We start from the raw sequence: 22,851 nt of genomic DNA, 5'->3' as shown, positions 1-22,851 counted from the left end.
AGACTCATGCAGGAAAACCACGAATGGGTCATAAACGACGAAGTACTAGGAGAAGTCTTCGCAAGGTGGGGAACTCCAGACGTAGATCTGTTCGCCACCGCCGAAAACAGCAAATGCCGAGGCTTCGCCTCCAGGTACTACCAGCCGGGGACGCTGGGGAACGCGTTATGGATCAACTGGTCGAACAGCTTTCTGTACGCTTTTCCACCAATTCCCCTGATTCCGGCGGTTCTCATCAAGCTGTCTCAATCCAGGGCGAGAATGATTCTGATTGCCCCGGAATGGCCCAGACAGTGGTGGTTCACGGACCTGCTTCACCGATCTCTCCTCCCTCACATGAAGCTGCCGTGCAGGCCGGACCTTCTCACGAAGTTCGGGGGGCGGATGGTGCACCCCAACCTCTCGTCTTTGAGTTTGGCGGCATGGCTCCTGAAATAGTGCAATATGGCCATCTGAATCTCCCAGAGAATTGTATGGACATACTGAAGGAGGCTAAGCGACCTTCCACTAGGACTTCCTATGCTTACAAGTGGAAGAGGTTTTGCATCTGGTGCAAGTCTAAGAACTATGACCCTACGACTTGCAAGGAAGATGTCATCCTTCCATATCTGCTTCATCTGGCGCAGTCGGGCCTTAATGTCCATTCCATTAAGGTTCATCTGGCCGCTTTGACTGCCTACAGGAAAGGCCCTTCACAGACTTCCTTTTTCCAGATCCCTGTGATCAAAGATTTTTTGGAAGGCTTGAAGAAAGTGTTCCCTCCTGTCAGGCTTCCTTCGCCTTCATGGGACCTGAATGTGGTGCTGTCCAGATTGATGAAGGAGCCTTTTGAACCCATTCATAAGGCTTCGTTGCAGCACCTGTCCTGGAAGGCGGCGTTCCTCGTGGCCATTACATCGGCCCGCAGGGTGAGTGAGATTCAGGCATTGTGTTGCCAAGAACCTTATTCTGTATTTCATAATGCTAAAGTTGTTATGCGTACTCACCCTAAGTTTCTTCCCAAGGTTGTTTCTGATTTTCATATCAATCAGACTATCACTTTGCCTACGTTCTTTCAGAACCCTTCATCTCCAGCGGAAAGGTCTTTACATTCCCTGGATGTGCGGAGGGTGCTGAAGTTTTATCTTGATAAGACTAAAGATATTCGTAGGTCAGACCAATTGTTCATCAATTATGGCTCAGTCAGGACGGGTCTTGCTACCTCTAAACAGTCCATCTCTAGGTGGATTGTGTCCTGCATTCAGTTGTGTTACTGCAAAGCTAATAAGACCTTAGGGGGCAAACCTAAGGCTCATTCCACCAGGGGCAAGGCTGCTACGACAGCTATGCTCCGTAATGTTCCCATTGCAGAGATCTGCAAGGCGGCCACTTGGAAGTCGGTCCATACCTTTGCTAAGCATTACTGCCTGGACACTGATGCCAGGGCAGACGCTCAGGTTGGGCAGGCTTCGCTGCGGAATCTGTTCGCACAGTAGTGGCGTTATTTTATTCTCCACCGCCGCTTGGTGTGGGGATGGGCTTGCCATTCTATTCACTAGATTATGACTATACACAGAGATCCCCTACTACAGAAGGAGTAGTTTCTGTCCTGTAACTCCAGTTCTGTAGTAGGGGTATCTCTGTTATAGTCATAAGCGCCCTCCCGCCTCCCCGGTGGAGTGTTGTTCATGATCATAATGCTACAGGTCTGGCGTTTTCTGCGCCTTCAAAAAGAACTGAGGCTAAGTTGGACCTGCTATGCATTCTGGGATACTGAGAGAAGGTTCTGGAAGGTTCCTTAAAGGCACAGTATCCTAATTAAGCCACATAATGGCAGCCTATGGGGCTTGTCTGTCCAGGTTCTTCTCTCTATCATTCCTGAGGGATTTTGCTGTTAAGCAAGGGAAATCTGTACAGGCTTTGCTGTTTTGTGGATTTTATGGTGGAATTTCTAGTTGAAGTACTGGACAGTGTAGCCTTTTTGGCTGCATTATCTGTCTTTAAATTCTCTCTTAAGTGTCTATGCATTTTCTGCATTTTTTGACACTGTAAGAGATTATTTTTGATTGCTCCGGGGTCCACGCACATGGGCGGGACTATTCACTAGATTATGACTATAACAGAGATACCCCTACTACAGAACTGGAGTTACAGGACAGAAACTACTCCCTCTCACTGATTCCTAGGTCTACACACACATCCACTCATTCACCCATACAGTCACTCATACAAGCAGTCACTCATCAATACAGCACTATCATATGCACTCGTACACCTATACAGACACTCACACACTGCCACTAATCCATAAAGTTACTCACACACCTAGTCAGCCATGCAAAGAATCAAAAATACTCCCATTTACTCACCTATACAGTTATACACACAACACCTCACTTATATATACAGATACTAACACATACCCTCTTATACAATCACTGATACAAGCACACACTCATTAATAAAGTCACTCTCTCAATCACTCACTCTCACATGTAGTCATGTATATACTCCAAAACTCACATATACTGGCTCTCACTTATATAGTCACTCACACATGTACCACTGAGACATCCATTCACTCACCAACACACCCATGCACACACTCACCCAACCATATAGCCTTCACAGATACACTTTTGAATTAATAGATCCTGTGGATCATCCACTCACACATCCATGCACAGAGTCATACACCTCTCACCCACACAAACACTCAGGCACCCATACAGGTACTCAGACAACCAATCAATAACCCATATAGGCACTAGAAAAATAACTTTGCTCCTTGCTCTTCTCCTAAAGCTTTAACTGCTTTTTCATCAAACAGCGAATTGCGCTGCTTCACTCTAAATTGTCATTCCTTACCTAAACATCAGCTTCATCTTTTTAACTTTATCTCCAATTAAGACCCTGATGTAGTCTTTTTAACTGAAACATGGCTTCACAATAGCTCTCTACCTGATGTCATATTGGTGCTCCCTGACAATTTTTACTTGTTAGGAATTAACAGAACTCTTAAAGTTGGGGATGGTATCGCCATTATTTTTGAAAAAAAAACTAACTGTGAAGCCTTGGCTTTCTCTATCTCTTTTACCCATAAGTTTACCCTTTTGGGTGCCCTTAACTATCACCCTCCATGGCCTTCTTACAACTGGTGTTTAGCTCTTTCTGATCTGCTGGCCCCCCACATTCTTCGGGCTGCTAACTTCTCTGGACTTGGTGACCTTAACCACCACCTTGAGAACCCCGAAGAAAAATCAGCGTCTTCATTCATAGATGACATGTATACTCTCAATATTTCATTACTAAATTCAATGCCCATTCATATTGCTGGTCACCTTCTTGACCCTATTTTTTCGAATCTTACTACTGTATCTTCTGCATATCACTGACAGAATATCAACAACAGAAATGTCGACCTACAAAAATATCATGTCAAAAATATTGTTGTCAAAAATATCGATCTCCTATCTACATAATGGTAAGTACAAAAATATTGATAACAAAATATCATTGTTAAAAGTATCGTTTTTTAAAATGTTGAAAAAATAATTTACAATAAATTAAATAATACATATATTTAAAAGAAAACTTGGGGGGTGAATAGGATGGCAAAAGGACCACTATCGCAGGGCCGGCGGTGGCAACTGCTGTCCCTGAAGTGGCAGTCCTTCCGCCATCAAACAGATTTTTCCCACCGTCAGATTAGCATGGCGGTGGGAAGCTGACTGTGTCCCCAGGGGACGCAAAGACCGCCTGCCCCCAGCAATCGTTCATATTGCCTGGCGGATGGTGCAGAATGCCTAAAATGGTGGGGGTGCCTAGCAGGCACCGTACAACATATTAGCATATACGTAAAAAGTGGCCTTTCCATGGCGGGGATGCCACCATGGAAAGGCATGCAGAGTTTTGGTACGGGGCCCGTTGCGGGGCCCCCTTATGTTGTTGGGAGGTGGGGTGCACCATGTGATGCCTGCCATGTGGTGCAGTGACATGCACTACGAGCGATTTTAGCATTGCAGCGGGTGCCCCCGCCACAATGTTAAACTACAGAATGTGTCTGCTATAGTGGCGGGCGCATCCTGATTTGTGGTACGGAACCGCCACATGTATGGTGGATAGTTCCGGTTTCCACAGGGATAGTGGAGCCCATAGTTAGAATTATGTTTAAAAAATTTAAATTATTTGTAATAAATATAATGTAAAAAATAAATTAAACATACATATATATATAACATATATATATATATATATATATATATATATATATATATATATATATATAGCCACAGCTTTCTTCTTCCCACGGTTAAGTAGAATAAAGATCACGGCACAGCAACAGTTGAATTTCAGCGTTTTATTTACACACCAGTGCAAAGAATAACGTGCATCAAATGGACGGTCTACGCGTTTCGGCTCCTGCCTTCCACTGGACCATATATATATATTTACTTAATAGTATTAATAAATACTTATCCCAAGAAATTATAAAATGTTAGGAACATATTGAAAATTATAAATAAATATATATATAACACACAATGACGAAAAATACCCAGTGGCGAGGCATTTCAGAGATAAACACTTCACCAATACCTCCCTCCTCAGATTCTTCATTCTTGAACAAATCCCTAGAAACCCGAGGGGAGGCAACAGGGTCTTAAAACTGAGACAGAAGGAGTCCAGATGTATTATTGATTTCCAGTCTAAGGACCCGGGGCCCTCAACCAGGATGAGGAACTAGCCATACATCTGACAGAGGACTCGCACTCTCTCAGGCCAGATTATGTCCTCAGACCTTGACCTTTGCTGTTTGCTCTTCATTTTCTCTTCCCTTGACTTTAGTGCATATGTTTTTTTTTGGAACAGTATGTTTTTAACCACAATTGTAACTAATATGTTTTTATTCTTTGTTTGGTTGCACAGACAGGAGGAAAGGAAGGAGCCCAACCACTGCACTCACCTCACAGGCATCCTACCCTTTTCACCATCCGCACATCATCTTATCACTGAATACACCAGCACTGAGGAGCATCTGTGGCAAGTATGATTGACTCGCTATTCTGCAATTGTATTTTATTTTGGACTTGTCTCCCATGAACTCTGGACCAGTCGCTCTGGTGTCAGTCCACTTGGCATTCATTATTTGTACACAACAACTAAAGAGTGACTCTAAGGTGCTGTAATGATATTACTACACCAAGCGACCAAGAAAAACTCAAACCATAAGTGAAGAGACGTTTGTCAAGGAACCTAAAAAGTGCTACACACACGGCGAAAATTATACCTTATTGGTAAGAAGAACCCTCAATCATCCTAGTGGTGACATGCTTCATCATAGGGTTCCCACTGGAGGAACCGAATGTTCCTCCAGTGTGCTTCGACACCTGATTTACAGCAGAGCTGGTTGTTGTGAATAGGGTTTTTCCGTGTGTGTTCAGTGTGTAGTGAATAGTGAAGTTAAAAAATACTAGCTGTACCCAAAACAATTTATTCACAGGTCAGGTAGTATCAATAAAAAGGTGTACTGGATACCTTAGGGGCTATTTTATTAACCCCTTGTATCTCAAAAGGTGAAGGTCGACATGTTTCAGCTATCTTTTCAATTTTATGCAGCTTTCTTCAGGACCAGAAAGTGAATATCCCCGGTGGTCCACACTCGCTAAGGCGTGTCCTGTCCATACGGATATATTGTGTGAAAAATATAACACAATTTAAAAACAACAACTCACGGTGATACCCGTGTTGGCACTCCTAGAATTTCCAGGGGCCACAACCTGTGGAATGGTAAATCACAGTGTTAAGAACATATAACCCGTTATTTGCTTTACAACTACTTATTCTGTGACCAGTTAGTTCCCATGCATCACAGGCACTCTCCATTATACCACCTTGGTTCACCTTTAAGTGGTATGATGTATGGCATCCACCCAATGAATTTAAAGTCCAATTATTAGACCCCATGTGCCATATGGTGGACACGATGTGCCTTATTTGACATCGCTATTGTCAATAATTATGCCGCTTAGTGTTGCCAGCAAAATGCTCAATTAACGCCAATGCGGCCAAAGCACTTTTTTTTTAGCCTCAGCAGGGTGGTCAATTCCTGACCCTTTAGTGCAAAATGACCCACTCATTATTTGTACCCAGTAGAATTATGAGTGCATCCGCAAATTTTACATGGCAACCGCTTGCACTCGTTCTGTCCATACCCTCACCCTGCACAGCAGCACATGGCACGAGTCTGCACTTGGGACGGGTATGTGTCACCGTGACCATTAGACCTGGATGATTGATACCGACCCCAGATATTTGGGGACAGTCTCATCGGCTTAATTCACTCTGAGCCTGGAACGATGCCGGAATTACACTGTATTCCATGTGTAATAAATTGTTTTGCCATATCCCACACTATGTCACCACGTGCCACTATTTGATTTTGGAATTTAGCCATACCACATGCCTCCACCTGGCATCGGTGTTAGTAAACTTCCATACACAGGGAGAGCTCTCACTAGAGTTATTAGCATGTTGTGGTAATTTGTATTTTGTATTTTACATTTTACATATTACAAGATGGCCAACACGCATATCTATGTATTGCCTCAACTTGAGTCCTATGATGTCTATCATGCACACAGAAACTTTATCAGTTTGGTGGTTTTGCGTTATGGACCCCCAAGCCCCGGGGACCACCAACCCCGGGGCTTTGCATTAAGTGGGAGGGTGCCGTGAGGCTTCCCTCCTGGAGCCAATGATGGCCCTAGGGACCTCCACCCCCCAGGGCAGGCTCTTTTTTTTTATTTAAAACATTTTTTATTTTTCAAAATGCAGCAAAAATATTCCATATATTCAAAGTAATTCATTACAGCGCCAACCCCACCTCCCACCCCGACACCAATCTATACAACCCAGTTATAAACATAAACAGTAGGGTATCTGTTACTGTTCACTGGTATATACAATACGATTATACATGTTTCAAAAAAAGAAAAATGAGAAAGAAAGAAAGATGGGAAAAAAAAGAGAAAAAAAGAATTTCAATTTTCCGCAGAGAAAGGATAAAAGAAAAATCAACAGTCCTATACAATCTGTACATTTCCACCATCTAACCATTTCATTAAAGGCTTCCAAATCTCCACCCCTTTCTTTTGTGCACGTCTACCTTTTTTAGCATAGATGGCGCTCTCTAATTTACATGTGGCCAGCAGCATGGCCTGCCATTGTGCGAGCGAAGGAGGGTTCGGATCTTTCCAATGTGAGGCCAGGCAGATCCTAAAGATGGTCATAGCAACAAATATTAAAGCGCCCCCTGCCTTGCTACTGATAGTTTCACATAGGCCGATCATTATGGTTGTTGGGGTGAGTTGAATATCTAATGCCAGTACTGCTCCTAGAAATTGTTGTACTTCCTTCAATAAAGGTTTTAAATTTGGACATGTTGCGAACATGTGTACCTGGTCTGTAGAATACTCTGAGCATCTGGGACACATTGTTCCTCTTCCAGTTCCCCATTTCGCTATTTTGTTTGGGGTGATGTAAAGAAACAATCCAGTCTTATAGAAGTGGGCCTGTAACTTAGATGACAACAAGTATTTGTGAGCAAGGCTCAATGCAAGACGAAAAGTGTCTTGAGGGATGTTCAGTTTCAGTTGCCATTTTACATCTATTTTCTCAAGGACATCTGGCATTTGGCAGTTTGATATTGAGTAGATTCCAAAAATCCGAGGCGTTTTAAGTTCCTGTATTTTATCTATAAAATATATCCTTACAAAGCCTGCTAGCCTACCCGTTTTATGTGCTAAGAAATCTTTAATAGCACAATATAAAAAGATCTGATTCTCATTTAAGTTATATTGGCCTTTTAACTCACCAAAGGACTGTACCCCCGCTGGAGTTACCAGGTCCCCCAACTAAGCTATTCCGGCTCTATGCCATTTCTGCAGGTATGAGTTTCCAAAGATTAGTGGCAAGTTTGAGTTACTTTTAATGGGGGTATAATGGTTTAGTCTACCCAATCCAAAAGTTCTTCGTATATTAGTAAAGACCCGGTACGCGTTCATTATAGTATTAAACCGAACCCGTTTATAGTATCCAAAATCAAGCTGTCTCCATAGACATCCCCTAATACTTTCCCCCAGTAATAATGTATATGGAGATGGGAGTCCTATGGGATCCTGGTCAGGAAATTCATGCAATAAGGCAGTGCTATACTGTAAGACTGTTGCCCAATAATATAATTTTAAATTTGGTAGTGCCAAGCCACCTCTATCTTTGGATAAAGAGAGTAGTTTATACGCTCTCCTTCGCTGTGAATAGGCCCATATGAACTGACCAAAAATGTGTTCAAATAAGTGCAGAATGTTATTATTAAACTCTAGGGGAATGGTTAAAAAAAAATTAAGTAATTTAGGGAAAAAGGTCATTTTTATAATGTTGCATCGACCTTTTATTGTTAGGTGCAGAATTTTCCTAAGGGATTTTTAAATATCAACCGCTAACGGAATCAGATTTTATTCTACTATTGAGTGCATGTCAGCAACTATGTTAATGCCCAGGTATTAGCTTTTGGAACTACTAGGCAATCAACCCAATTAATTTTCTTGTTTAAGACTATCTGTGTCTTTGTTCTATTAAGGGCATACCCAGATAGTTTCCCAAACTCCAGACACTCTCATTCTAAAGCCTTAATGGCAGCTTTGGGGTCAGGGGTGACTACAGCAAGATCATCTGCATAGGCCATGATCTTCGTGCCTGTGCTGTGCCTACTTACTGCCACTATTTCCAGATTAAGTTCAATTTTATTACAAAATGGATTAATAAAGAGGGCAAAGAAGAGTGGAGAACAGGCTCACCCCTGCCTTGTCCCACGTAAGATCTCAATCCGTTCTGTTAGCTGTCCATTAATCATAATTCTGGCTACCGGGTTTTTATATAAAGCTTGGATAGCCTGTAACATCTTAGGTCCAAAACCAGTCCTCCTCAAAACGTCCCAGAGGAATTGCCAGGAGACCCGATCGAAAGCTTTTTCAGCATCGAGTAGAATTAATGCGATCGGGTCCCCTGTCACCCTGGCTGCATCGAACAAAGTGATTGTCCGACGAACATGATCTGTGGTTCCCTTTTTAGGGATAATCCCGTGTTGCCATCTAGATACCACACCCTCTATGTTATTCGAGATTCTGGTTGCTAGAATTTTGGAGAATATTTTTGAATCCATATTTATTAGAGTTATTGGTCTATAGGAAGCCATTTCAAGCGGTTACTTATTTTTTTAGGGAAAGATTACAATTTTAGCTAAGGACCAAGAGGGGGTGGAGAGGCACCATTAAAAATAGAGACAACCACTTTAGTAAGAATTTCTTTGATCTGCGGTAAGAAATGCTTGTAAAACTCAACAGCGATACTGTCCATGCCTGTTGCCTTACCATCTGGTAGACTCGCCAGAGCGGTAGCTATCTCTTCCCAGGTTAGAGGGTGTTCCATTTGTTTGTGGTCCTCTATGTTAAGTTTAGTCATAGGTACGTATTCTGCAATTTCAATTTCCCCGAGCTCAGAGGGTCTAATGTCCTCTTCTGTGTACAGCTCTCTATAAAACCCCATGAAGGCCTTATGAATCTTATCGAGATCATTCATTACCCCCTCTGAGATTGTGCGAATCGAGGTTATTGCATTGGCAGTTGACTGCTGTCTAATTGATAATGCCAATCGATGTCCTTTGAGTTCCCCACATTCGTACACTTTCCCTCGGGCAGAGCCCCATCTAGCGGTTGTTCTTTCCGCAAATATAGACCCAATCTCAGCTTTTGCTGTGGCTACAGTGTGTTGTGCAGCTTCTACTCCTACTCATGCTTTAACTGCTGATATTAATTTCCTTTCTTCGATTATCAATTTATCTTGGAAACGTTTCACCTGCTCTTTCTCTTTTTTGTTCCTCCTGATTGAATATCGGAGTGTCTCGCCTCTGACCCTAGCTTTTAAGGTATCCCACACCATCATGATGGGGGATGATCCCATATTTATACTCAAAAGCTCCTGGATCCAGCCTTGCATATGTTCTTTAAATTTGCAATCATACATTAGTGCCTTTTCACAACTGCAATTTGAATTCAGCCCTTCATAGCCGAGTACTCTAGATTTAGAATAAGTGAGCTGTGATCTGACATAAACCTGGGGGAAATATCAATATAACATAATCGAGCCAAGGAGGAGGAAACAAAAAAATAATCTAATCTTGCTAAAGACAGATGGGGAGCTGAAAAGAAGGTAAAGCAATCTTGTTCCTATCTCTGTTGTGCCCAAACATCCACCAATCCATGTGTGTTGATTAAGTTTAGCATAGCTTGAAACACCTTTGGCTTTCTACCTCTATATTTCCAGTTCACTTCAGATTGCCAATTACTAGGTAGATTTAAATTCATGTCACCACATAGTATTATGAGAAGTGACCAGTGCGCCAGCTCTTCCTTTACCCAATTGATCATACCTGGATCATCTAGGTTACTCCCGTAGATAGAGCAGATCGTAAACGCCAGGTTTGGAGGAAGATGCAGCCCACAATTACCCATCTCCCAAGACCGTCTGATTTAACTCCATTTACCTTTAAGGGCAGCTTTTTGTTAGCTAGAATCCCCACTCCTTTCACCCTTGCCCTTTGCGTTGTAGCCCCTATAACCTTGTATCCTAGTGTGTTCAGCAGATGTTTTTGGGCATCTTCAACATGCGTCTCCTGGAGACAGACCAAATCAGATCCCAATGTGCGCAAACCCTGTGCTACATTTTGTCTTTTTACAGGGTCATTAAGACTGCAGATATTTATAGAAACTATTCTAATTTTTTTTTACATGCTCATTTGTACATTTATAGTCATTTCTTGTCTAGATTCTTACGTCCACCTTTCTTTCCTGCACCCATTCACCCCACAAACCATTACCTGAGTTTTAATTAGCAATCTACTTAAAACCTTTATTCCCCCCCCACTGCAAACCTTTAGTGTCCCCTCCCCCTTAATCGAGCAGTCAGGATAACCGTGTATGATGGTTAGCAATATGTGAGTTCCTCCTCCCAAGCCGCAGTTCTTCCCATCCTTAACCATTCTAGGTGAAAAAAACACTCCTACAGGTTTTACCCGGAAGCCCTATCCCCCTAGCATCCGCTAGCATCTGCTAGTATATGCAACTCACAGGAGGGATGTCAGCACATTCATTTTAGTTAGTATGTATGTTCAAAGTCCTTGGTTAGTTCAGTTGCTTCCGCCCGATGATTTCTTTGAGATATTCCCCCGCCTTGATCTCTGAAAGAAATACTTGCGTCGATCCATCGAAGAGGACTTTCAATCTGGCTTGGTTCATCAAGTAGACTTGAGCCCCTTGCTGTTGGAAGGGAGATATTAGCTGGCGAAGTCTCCACCTGCGCTCTACAGTTGCATGGCAAAAGTCTGGCTTCGCAAAGAATTTTACCCCATTCACTTCTTCTGGTAATTTGGTCTGGCCTTGTCGTACACCAGCTGCCTTAAAAGAAAATTCCCGAAAAAGACCAAGAATGCCCTAGGCTTCTCATTAGAGCTGTTATCTCCCCATCTCGGTTTGATTTTGAAGGGAAAGCGGTGGGCCCTTTGTATTTCTTGGTCCCAGTTCCAGTTGGTTTGTGTGGGGAATGCATCTGTAGTAGTTTGACGATGAACCCTCTGGGGGCCTCTCCTTCAATTCCCTCGGGAACCCCCAGTAATGGGAGATTATTCCGCCGTTGCCTGTTTTCTTGCTCTTCGATCTTAGTAATCAGATCCACTAGGCAGGCCTAATGCTCACCCCCTGCTCTTTTGCCTTAGCAGCTTCCAACTATAATGTCTCGGTTCTGACTTCCACCATGGCCACCCGATCTCCAATGTCCTTGCAGACCTTATTTAACTTCCTAATACCACCTTGAAGCTTTCTGGCGGCTCCCTTAGCGGACAGGCTGTCTGAGCGGGCCTTCCCCTGGAATGTTTGGTAGAGTTCATGTTGATAGAGTTCATTATGGAAGACATAGAAGGTTCGCCCGAGATTTCGACCACAGTCTGCGGGGCCTCTTGTTGTTGTACACCGGACGCACTCTTCGGGGAAAGTAAGCTAGGGGTATCTGATAATCCCATTTCAGCTGATTCAGCTGATTACGCTTTTTCCGTGGTTGCCTTTTCCGTAGGACAGTATTAGTGGCTGTATTGGGGTCATCCTTTTCATCACTATTATCCCCATCGGGCAATACATCTTCACTGGAGGTAGAATCCTCATTCCCAGTATCGGTCATAGATCCATCTGATACTGAGTAAAAGCTTTCGCCTGCTGGATCGGGCGTCTGGGGGACTGAGGGGCCAGAGTTAGCTGGTGTTCTAATCGCTTCTCTGAGTTCCTTGCCGGTAAGAACCTGGTGGATCTCTGCCCCCTCTGTCTCCCTACACATATTGGCAGCATCCGGGAGGTCAGATAAGGAGACTAGGCTTGAGGGGAGCCCTTCATCTTCAGGCCCGACCACACCTGGCTTACCGGAGGGAGCTGTACTGAAGCACCTTGATCGATACTGTAAGTGTTTTTATTGCTGTCCTGCAGGGGCATGGTTATATCGGGTACCTTAACTGCAGGTGTGGCTTTCAGTACAGGAAAGTGATTACTTATAGAGGGGGAGACTCCAGTATTACCCGTGCCCGCCTCCTTCATTAAACAGGCTTTACCTGTATTCTTTTTAATCACCCCCAAGCCCCCTTTTACCTTTTGGTTGTGGTTAAGTTTTTTCCACTCTTTCTGCGTCCCCTTGCACAGAGAGACGCCTTGTCTTGAGGTTTTTCTGTTCCCGGGTGGTCATATTTGCGTGACCTTGCCTCTGCCTCCACCACGCTGATCTCGTTCCAGTCCCGACAAGCTTCCTGGATTTCTTTTTAGGAAGCAGATACCCTCCTGGATTAGCTCGTAAAAGACCGCACAGCTCCCGGAAGACGCAGTGTTAAAAGAAAGGCTGCACGAAAAATGAAGTTCCGTTCTGCTCCGCGAAGTTCTTTCTGTGCTTCTGAGCGCGGCCGCGGACATCAGCAGCAACGGTGTGTCTAGGGCGGCTAGTGGATCGCCCATTTTCCAGCTCCTCCCGGCATGCACCTTGCAGCGTGGCAGTTGGATTCAGCGGCTCCTCACACTTACGCCATCACTGCTCTGAGTGTTGGCCTCCCTCCTGGAGCCAATGATGGCCCTGGGGACCGCCATCCCCCAAGGCAGGCTCTGGCAGTGTCTCGGGGTGCCTACCCCCGGGGACACTGCTGTTTGCTATAGCATGGTGGGAGCCTCACGGCTCCTGCCCTGCCATTGTAAACTTGGTTTGGATTTTGGAACAGAGAGCTCTTCCAAAATGCAAACCAGATTGCTTTTCAACACTGGGAGCTGCCGATGCCAAACAGATGGGGAAGGCGGGTGGCATCACACTTTTTTTTCATGTCCAGGTTTAAGGATTTTCTGGGAGACAGTTTTGTCAGATATCGAGCAAGCAATCAGAAAAAAAATTCCGTTTGAGGCCGAAGTTGCCTTATTTGGAATCTGTAGAGAGGATATAATTCAATCTGAACCCAAAAAAGCTTTTATATGTATTGCGAGCTCGGTAGCTCGCTCCCTAATTTTACAAAATTGGAAATCCAGGGAGGCCCCTTCCCATTTGAAATGGTTTAACAAAATGAAACGGACCCGAACATTTGAGAAAGCCTAGGCGGGGAGGGTAGGAGCCACTAAAACATTTGAAAGAAATTGGAAGATTTTTAATGATTTAGAGTAGATTAAAGGGGGATTATAATACTGGAAGTGGCAAACTAATGTAGCAGCTATTTGAATTGGTTATCAAATTGTATCCCTTATGGGTATGAGTTTTATTTAGGCCATGTGCTTGTTAGCAGCTATGAAGGAATTGGTCAATAATAGAGGACTAGCAGGTTGCACTTGGATCACTGAAAGAATATCGACTACCAAAATATCGACTACCCAAAATATCGAGGAAAAAATATCTACAGCAAAAATATCGAGTTTGTATGTACAAACAGGTAAGTACAAAAATATCGAATACAAAATATCGTTTACAAAAATATAGTTGTAAAAAATATCGTATTTACTAAAAACAGTGTTAAATTAAATTAATATTAATAATTAATTACTAAAATATACTTAAAATTACTTAAATTAACTTATAATAATTAAATAATTAATGAAAGTTAAATAAATATTTTTTTATTTCATATTTATTAAACATATATATATATAGTAATAAAATATAATAAAATAATACCCAAAAACTGAAAACTGACCCTGAACCCTAAAAATACCCCTTTACCCAAAAACTGAAAACTGACCCTGAACCCTAAAAATACCCCTTTACCCAAAAACTGAAAACTGACCCTGAACCCTAAAAATACCCCTTTACCCAAAAACTAAAAACTGACCCTGAACCCTAAAAATACCCCTTTACCCAAAAACTGAAAACTGACCCTGAACCCTAAAAATACCCCTTTACCCAAAAACTGAAAACTGACCCTGAACCCTAAAAATACCCCTTTACCCAAAAACTGAAAACTGACCCTGAACCCTAAAAATACCCCTTTACCCAAAAACCCAAAACTGACCCTGAACCCTAAAAATACCCCTTTACCCAAAAACCCAAAACTGACCCTGAACCCTAAAAATAAAAACGATATTACTTCACTTACCTTAAAAACGATATTACTTCACTTACCTTAAAAACGATATTTTGGCTGTCGATATTCTGTCCAGTCAATATTTTCTCCAAACGATATTTTGGAGTCGATATTATGTCCAAACGATATTTTGGAGTCGATATTATGTCTGTGTACCGTAGCACTTTAAATGTAGTAGGAATTTTTTTTTGCTACTATTTGTATAGATAAATGGCATTTTTGCACTTTGTTTCAGGAAGGACTATAGGACTAGCTGATTTAGCTTTTTATAAACTTGCACTTTGCACGCTTGCACTTTATATGGTCAATGAATGTAATTCTAGTTTCGTGAACAATTATAGGATGAGTTGTTAATAAATTTACATTTTTCACTTTGCAATTTATATGTCGTATGTATGTAGGTCTGGTTGCATTTGCACTTTTGTTTTATCATCCACTACAGGCGTATCAGGAAACTGTTTTTCTCTCATTGCTGCTATGAAAATCTAAACTTTTTTATGCTGCTCAAATTAAGAAGCTGTCAAACTGTTTTTAATTGCTTTTTTTCTCAAGTGTATAATGTATTATGAACCAAAGGCTCTGCTCAATAAAACATTTAAAAACAAAAAAAACACTGGGAGCTGCATGTTAGCAGCTCCCCATGTGGAAAAGCAATGCCGGCTCCTGAAGGACGCAGGGAGCCTGCAGGACCGTGGGGGCATTGGGGCTCCCCCCATGGTCCCCAACATTGTATATTAACCCTGGGCGTAGTGGGCGTAGTGGGGCTTCGCGAAGCTACGCGAAGTGGGCAAAAAACTACGCCCACCCACGCACTTCGCGTAGCCCCACTACGCGCCACCCGCCTCCCTCCCACCCTCCCTAAATGCTTACATTAATATATAAATGAATTATAAAACCACTTACCTTGTCCTGCGGCGTCCCCGGGCTCCCGCTCGTCATTGCGCCGCCGGCGCGCGCGTCTTGAATACTAATGCGCATGCGCGGCCGCCCGCGCATGCGCATTTCTCGTGAGAAATGCGCATTAGTATCTAAGACAGCGGCGCCGGCGGCGCGATGACGAGCGGGAGCCCCGGGGACGCGGCGGACAAGGTAAGTGGTTTTATGATTCATTTATATATTAATGTAGGCATTTAGGGAGGGCGGGAGGGAGGCGGGTGGCGGGTGGCGGGCAACTTCGCTACGCCCACGAAGTGGGCGTAGTGTTGCCTGCTTCGCCTACTTTGCAAAGGGCGAAGTAGGCAACACTACACCCACCTCGCCCGCCCAGGGTTGTTGTATATAGGCCCCGGGGGATGGGATCCCTGGGGAGAATATAATTTAGTGATAGTAGCAAATTTTCTTTTACAGAAAGTTTGAAGTAGCAACTCCAGCGCGGTGTTCAGTACAGCCCGCTGGTGTGAACTCGTTGGGTGCACGACTCCCAGCGTGGCCCCCTGGTGTGAATGCGTTGGGTGTGCAACTCCCAGCACGGCCCCTGGTGTGAGCGCGTTGGGTATGCGACTCTCAGTGCGGTCCCCTGGTGTGAACGCGTTGGGTGCCCGACTCCCTCTCTGTCCAATCCATTTAAAGTCGACATTTGGCATAGCTAAATCTTTGTCAATACCTCTGTTTTCAGCATACTTTTTGCTCCAGAAAATATAGCTGAGTCCCACAATCCACACTCTAAGCATCTTGAAGGGATGTCTGGATGCACTCGAAAGATGTCTGTAGGTGAAATGGGCAGTTTGAAAACTAAGGTTTTACTAAAATGGTGGATAAGATGCAGTTTTAAAAAAAGAAGAGAAATGATTGGCTGTTTGAGAACCTTCTAGACTAAAAAATAGGGTGCATGTTTCTGTGTTTAAAAAGCATGTTTCTTATTGGTTAGTAAAAACTGTTTGAAAGGAACATTAGATAGGATAAGCTGATATTTTGAAAAGTCAAGCACACTTGCTGTTTGAATTTGCAACATTGTGTGCTGAACTTGTGACCTTTATGTTTAGTTGAGTGTTCCATGAACTGTTACTATGGTAACAGGCATTAAGCAGAATGGGGGTAGTGTTGAAAGTAATGTGAATAGGCAAGGGTTGAAATGTGTAACCAATAGAAATGTGTGTTAGCTTTTGAATTAATGTGGGAAGCAATGCAATTTGATATTTACTTGTATATGTGTGCAGAATGAGAGGGAAAGATTGCCATTTTTTGGTTTTGCTAAGAGCAGTGCACTACAGACATTGTGTACATAAGAAAATCTAGTGTGTGATTCAGATACTTCTTAATCTACAAATCAATTTGAAAGGTGAGTTATTAATTTGTGAGGTGTTGTATGTGGTGCCTTTGTTTTTAATTGGACTACTGTGTTTCTCCTGCTAAAGTCCAGGGAATAGTCTAGCTTGTCTAGAATCACACTGTGAGTCTGTGTACACTTGTGCAACCATTGTGACAGAAGCATGTGGTTACTTCATGTCTTTGCTGACACATAATTGCTAAAAAATATATCCTTTTGTCAAGTTTCAATAGTGTTAGAACCCGGTCATTGCTTATGCATTCGCAGAATGAGTCAGGCATTCACACTAGCTGTGCCGTAGTGAAATGTGTAGAATGTATGCAGTCACCTAACCCCTTCCAGACTAGTGAGTCTCTCTTGCTTCTCTAGAGTCACACTGTCAGTCTGTGTCCACTTGAGCAACAATTCTGACTGAAGCATGTGGTTACTTCATCTCTTTGCTGACACATAACTTCTTAAAAACCTATCCTGTTGTCAGGTTTCAGTAGTATTAGAACCCAGGCATTGCTTCATTCTCAGAATGAGTCAGACATTCACACTAGCAGTGCTATAGTGAAATGTGTACAATGTATGCAGTCACCTAACTCCTTCCAATACGCATGCAGACCTCTAACCACCTACAAACTTGTCTTTTATACCCTCAATTCCCAAGGCAGTAACCATACACTCCAGCAAACAACCTGTCACTCCCCATGCTTTTTTCCAGTCAGCCATCCAGCACCATGTACTAAGCCAAACACTGCACCAAAACCCAAACACATATCCAAGTCCATACGCTCCAGCAAACACCCTGTCACTCCCCTTTCTCTCCTCCAGTGACCCATTCAGCACCATGTACTAATCCAAACACTGTGCCAAAACCCAAACACTTCTAAATTCACCTAGGCACTCTCTTTGCAGTACTCTAAATCAATTAGTCAGTACCCAAGTACTCATGCAGTGACCAAGGCCTTAACACATGGACTGCTACAAACCCCTATCTACTATGTATGCAGTTATCCAACCACATACATACTTGTCAGTCACACCTTCAATTCCCCCGGCAGTATCCCTATTCTCCAGCAAACACCAAGTCACTCCCCATGCACTCCTCCAGTCAGCCATCCAACACCATGTACTAATCCAAACAGTGTGCCAAAACCGAAACACATATAAATTCACAGATGTAGTCTCCTTTTTGTTCTCTAATCATTCTTTCAGTACCCAAGTACTCATGCAGTGACCCAGGCCTTAACACATGGACTGGCACAAACCCCTCCCCAATATGCATGCAATCCTCTAATCCCCGACACACTTGTCTTTCACAGCTTCAATTACCGAGGTAGTACCCATACACTCCAGCAAATAATCTGTCACTCCCCATGCATTCCTCTAGTAAGCCACCGAGCACCATGTACTAATCCAAACACTGCACCAAAACCGAAACACTTATAAATTCACCCAGACACTCTTCCTTGCAGTTCTCTAATCATTCAGTCAGTACCCAAGTAGTCATGCAGTGACCCAGGCCTTAACACATGCACTGCTACCAACCCCTGTAGTCTACTCATGCAGTCCTCTAACCACCTTCACACTTTTCTTTCACACCTTCAATTCTCCAAGCAGTATTCATACACTCCAGCAAACACCCTGTCACTCCCGTTGCACTACTACATTGACCCATTCTGCACTGTGTGTACTAATCTATTCACTGTGCCAAACCCCAACCACTTATAAATTCACCCAGGCAGTCTCCTTGCAGTACTCCTAATCATTCAGTCAGTACCCAAGTACTCATACAGTGACCCAGGCCTTAACACATACACTGCTACAAACCCCTGTCCACTACGCATGCAGTCCTGTAACCACCTACACACTTGTTTTTCACACCTTCAATTCCCCAGGCAGTATCCATACAGTCCGGCAAACACCCTGTCACTCTCCTTGCGCTCCTCCAGTCAGCCATCCAGCACAATGTACTAAACCAAACACTGTCCAAAAACCCAAACACATATAAATTCACCCAGGCACTCTCCTTGCAGTACTCTAATCATTCTTTCAGTACTCAGGTACTCATGCAGTGACCCAGGCCTTAACACATGGACTGATACAAACCCTTCTCCAATATGCATGCAGTCCTCTAACCACCTACACACTTGTCTTTCACACCTTACAGTACTCAGGTAGTACCCATACACTCCAGCAAACACCCTGTCATTCCCCATGCACTCCTCTAGTCAGCCATCCAACACCATGCACTAATCCAAACACTGCACCAAAACCCAACCACTTATAAATTCATCCAGTCACTCTCCTTGCAGTACTGTAATCATTCTTTCAGTACCCAAGTACTCATGCAGTGACTTAGGCCTTAACATATACACTGCTACAAACCCCGTCCTCTATGCATGCAGTCCTCTAATCACCTACACACTTCTCTTTCACACCTTCAATTACTCAGGTAGTACCTATACCCTCCAGCAAACACTTTGTCACTCCCTTTGCACTCCTCCAGTCAGCCATCCAGCACCATGTACTAATCCAAACACTGTGTGAAAATCCAAACACTTATAAATTCACCCAGGCACTCTCTTTGCAGTTCTCTAATCATTCAGTCAGTAGCCAAGTAGTCATGCAGTGACCCAGGCCTTAACACATGCACTGCTACAAACTCCTGTAGTCTACGCATGCAGTCCTCTAATCACCTTCACATTTTGCGTTCACACCTTCGATTCCCCAAGCAGTATCCATGCACTCCAGCAAACAGTTGTTCACTCCCGATGCCCTCCTCCAGTCAGCCATCCAGCACCATGTACTAATCCAAACACTCTGCCAAAACCCAAACACTTATAAATTCACCCAAGCACTCTGCTTCCATTACTAATCATTCAGTCACTACCCATGTACTCATGCAAAGACCCAGGCCTTAACACTTGCACTGCTACAAACCCTTGTAGTCTCCTTGCAGTACTCAAAATCATTCAGTCAGTACCCAAGTACTCATGCAGTGACCCCACGCCTTAACACATGCACTGCTACAAACCCTTGTCCACTATGCATGCAGTCCTCTAACCACCTGCACACTTCTCTTTCACACCTTCAATTACTCAGGTTGTACCTATGCACTCCAGCAAACACCCTGTCACTCCCCTTGCACTTCTCCAGTCAGCCATCCAGCACCATGTACTAATCCAAACACTGCGTCAAAACCCAAACACTTATAAATTCACCCAGGCATCCTATACACTTGTCTTTCACACCTTTTAATGACAAAAGATTACAAAAGAAAGTGCTTAAATGATTTTTATATACAATGTGCTTGTTTAGTAATAGAAAAGCATAATTTATAGATTTATTAAAATAAATTTATATATATTTACTTTTCACAGATATAGTTTATCATCATTAAAATAAACTTATCATGCCTAAAAAACAGAAAAGAGAAAAGGACAAAAAAGGACTATTATTTGAAGAAAATTCAACAACAAGAATTGGATGACCAACAACATGTGGGAAAAAACAATAAGTCTTCCGGTAAGAGAACAAAAGAATTTATTTAAGAACTTTCAAAGCCTAGAAACAGTGTGCAGATTGTGGAAAGTACAAATAATGCTTCGACCAGAAAAAAGAATATGAATAAAAACAAAGGACAAAATGGTAAATTACATTCAAAAGACAAAATGTATGGTAAAATAAGCAAAATCAGTATAAAGAAATCAGAAAAAATATTTTTTTAAATTGAGTTGTTTTTAATTTGTTAAAAGATGTGAAAAAATATTTAAAAAGAGCACTATTTTATAAAAGGATGAAGTAAATTGAATGTATTGTTTAAAGGCTTTTGAATTAAAAAGGAAATTATTCATTTTGGTTTTAAACAGAATTCAAACACTATATAAACCAATCCATTTTATGAAGGCCAAAAGTAGGAAGGAAAGACTAATTAACAGAACTAATTTTTGTGATATTTTTTTGGGTGAATGGAAACACAGTTCAAGTTCAGAGCCTTTCTTTAATGAAGAGAGTTATTTTCAGATGAATAATTTATTGCATGCAGTTGATACCAGCGGTCGAGCTTATGAGGTTAGAAATGGTTGTCCAATTGAGAAAGAGAAGATGGTTCCCAGAAATGTAGAAGAAGTGATAGCCGATGAAGTTCTAGGGAGGTGTCCTAAAGCCCCAGTGTATACTTGGGATTGCCGTAGTATTTGTAGTATACGACAGGAATCTATTGCTATTTTACGTAATTTCTTACAAGAATATAGTAAAAAAGTGTTAAACAAAAGATTATGATGTTGCAAGGACTAGATCCTTGCAGAGTGAGACACAATACTGGTTTGCAAGGTCATTCTCTGGCTTGTCTTTGTAGAAAAGTATGTCAAAGTTTTTTTCATCATTTCAGGATGTTAGCAGTACATCATTCTCAAATGCGGAAGTTAGTCAAAAGATTGTATTACGCAAAAAGTCCAGCACTAATGTTAAATGAGTTCAACAGTGCTCTTTTGCGTGGGTCAGTATCAGATGTAAAGAAGGTTTGTGATGAAATCGAGTTTTGTTACTTTGGTCCTGAACAAGAGAGTGCAGAAACTGACACATTAATAGAAGAAAATTGTGAAGAACAAATTACAAAGTTTAAGGTGATTTCAGGTGAAAGCCAAATTATTCTTGTAATTGTTGCCGGTGTACTCACTATAAAAATCAGACTAGGACTGTTGATCTGTATTTAAAAAGTGAAAGAGAAAATAATGATAAGTTGAAGGAATTTGCAACTTATTTGTTGGTAGAGAATTATTTTGATTTGGGTTCTAATCAGTGTATTTGTACATATTGTTATAACAAATTACACGAGAATAAAATGCCACCTAGAGCTGTCTATAATAATCTAGAGTTGGTAACTATTCCTCCAGAACTGATTTAATACGTATGAGTCTATTCTGATTCAAAGTGTGCACCCATTTCAAGCTGTTGTTCGTATGGAGCTTAAAACAGGTAAATTGCCTCCTATAGATTTACAGAGAGGATTCAAAGGAAGAGTTGTAAATTTACCTCTAGAGTTAAAGAAAAATATTGAAACTATTGGTGTAGAGAATGTAGAAAGTGAACCACTAGTTATTCTAGTTATTGGTGTTCCTACTAAGAGTAAAAAAATCTGGCAAGCATTAGTGGATGTTAGGAAAGTGCAAAAGGCAACATTATATCTGGTAAAAAACGAAGATTACTACAACAATGTGTATGTTGAAGAAGAATAAATACTTTTAGGAGATGATACTGAAACGTCAAGTGGTCAAATTGAAAAAGTGGGCATGTCCAAAAGTGAGGAAATAAAGGAACATTATAGTGTACATCCACTTCATTCGAAAGAAGAGATGGAGAATACTAATGAAGTATTCCAAATGAAAAATGCAAAGGGTATTCCCATGAGCGTATGGGGGAAAAGTTTGGAAGATCGCTGTTTTCAACTGGAAAAAATGGACGATATGATGAACTATCTTTGCAGATTCCTGCATCTGAATATCGGACAATAAGATTGTATGCAGAAAATCAAAGATTTCGACAATGTATCCCATATATATTTCATCTTTTGTTTGAGAGTGACTTGTCTGGACTTTCATATGCACCACATTTTGAAAACAGGAGTACATCTTCAAAATGTTTCAGCAAAGGAATTTATGGATAAAGTACATCAGAGAGACGATCATTTAGAACATTGGTACTCACAAACTTTCTCTCAGGGGCAAAATTTACAGTGTGGTTTGTGGCCGAGGGCCACACCGGTGGGGGCGGGGTCAGTGGGGAAGAGAGGGCGGGGCTAGGCCAAAATAAACTGTGACCATGAGGGTGAACACAGGCTCCTGCAGTGGACGCCTTTGTCCAGTGAGCCACCAGACCTGGCATACACACATCTTTCTCTCTCTCTCGCACTCTCTGT

This window comes from Lissotriton helveticus, chromosome 6, assembly GCF_964261635.1.
Source record: "Lissotriton helveticus chromosome 6, aLisHel1.1, whole genome shotgun sequence".
In the NCBI taxonomy this organism is placed as follows: Eukaryota; Metazoa; Chordata; class Amphibia; order Caudata; family Salamandridae; genus Lissotriton; species Lissotriton helveticus.
Note: the sequence above shows the minus strand (reverse complement) of the source record.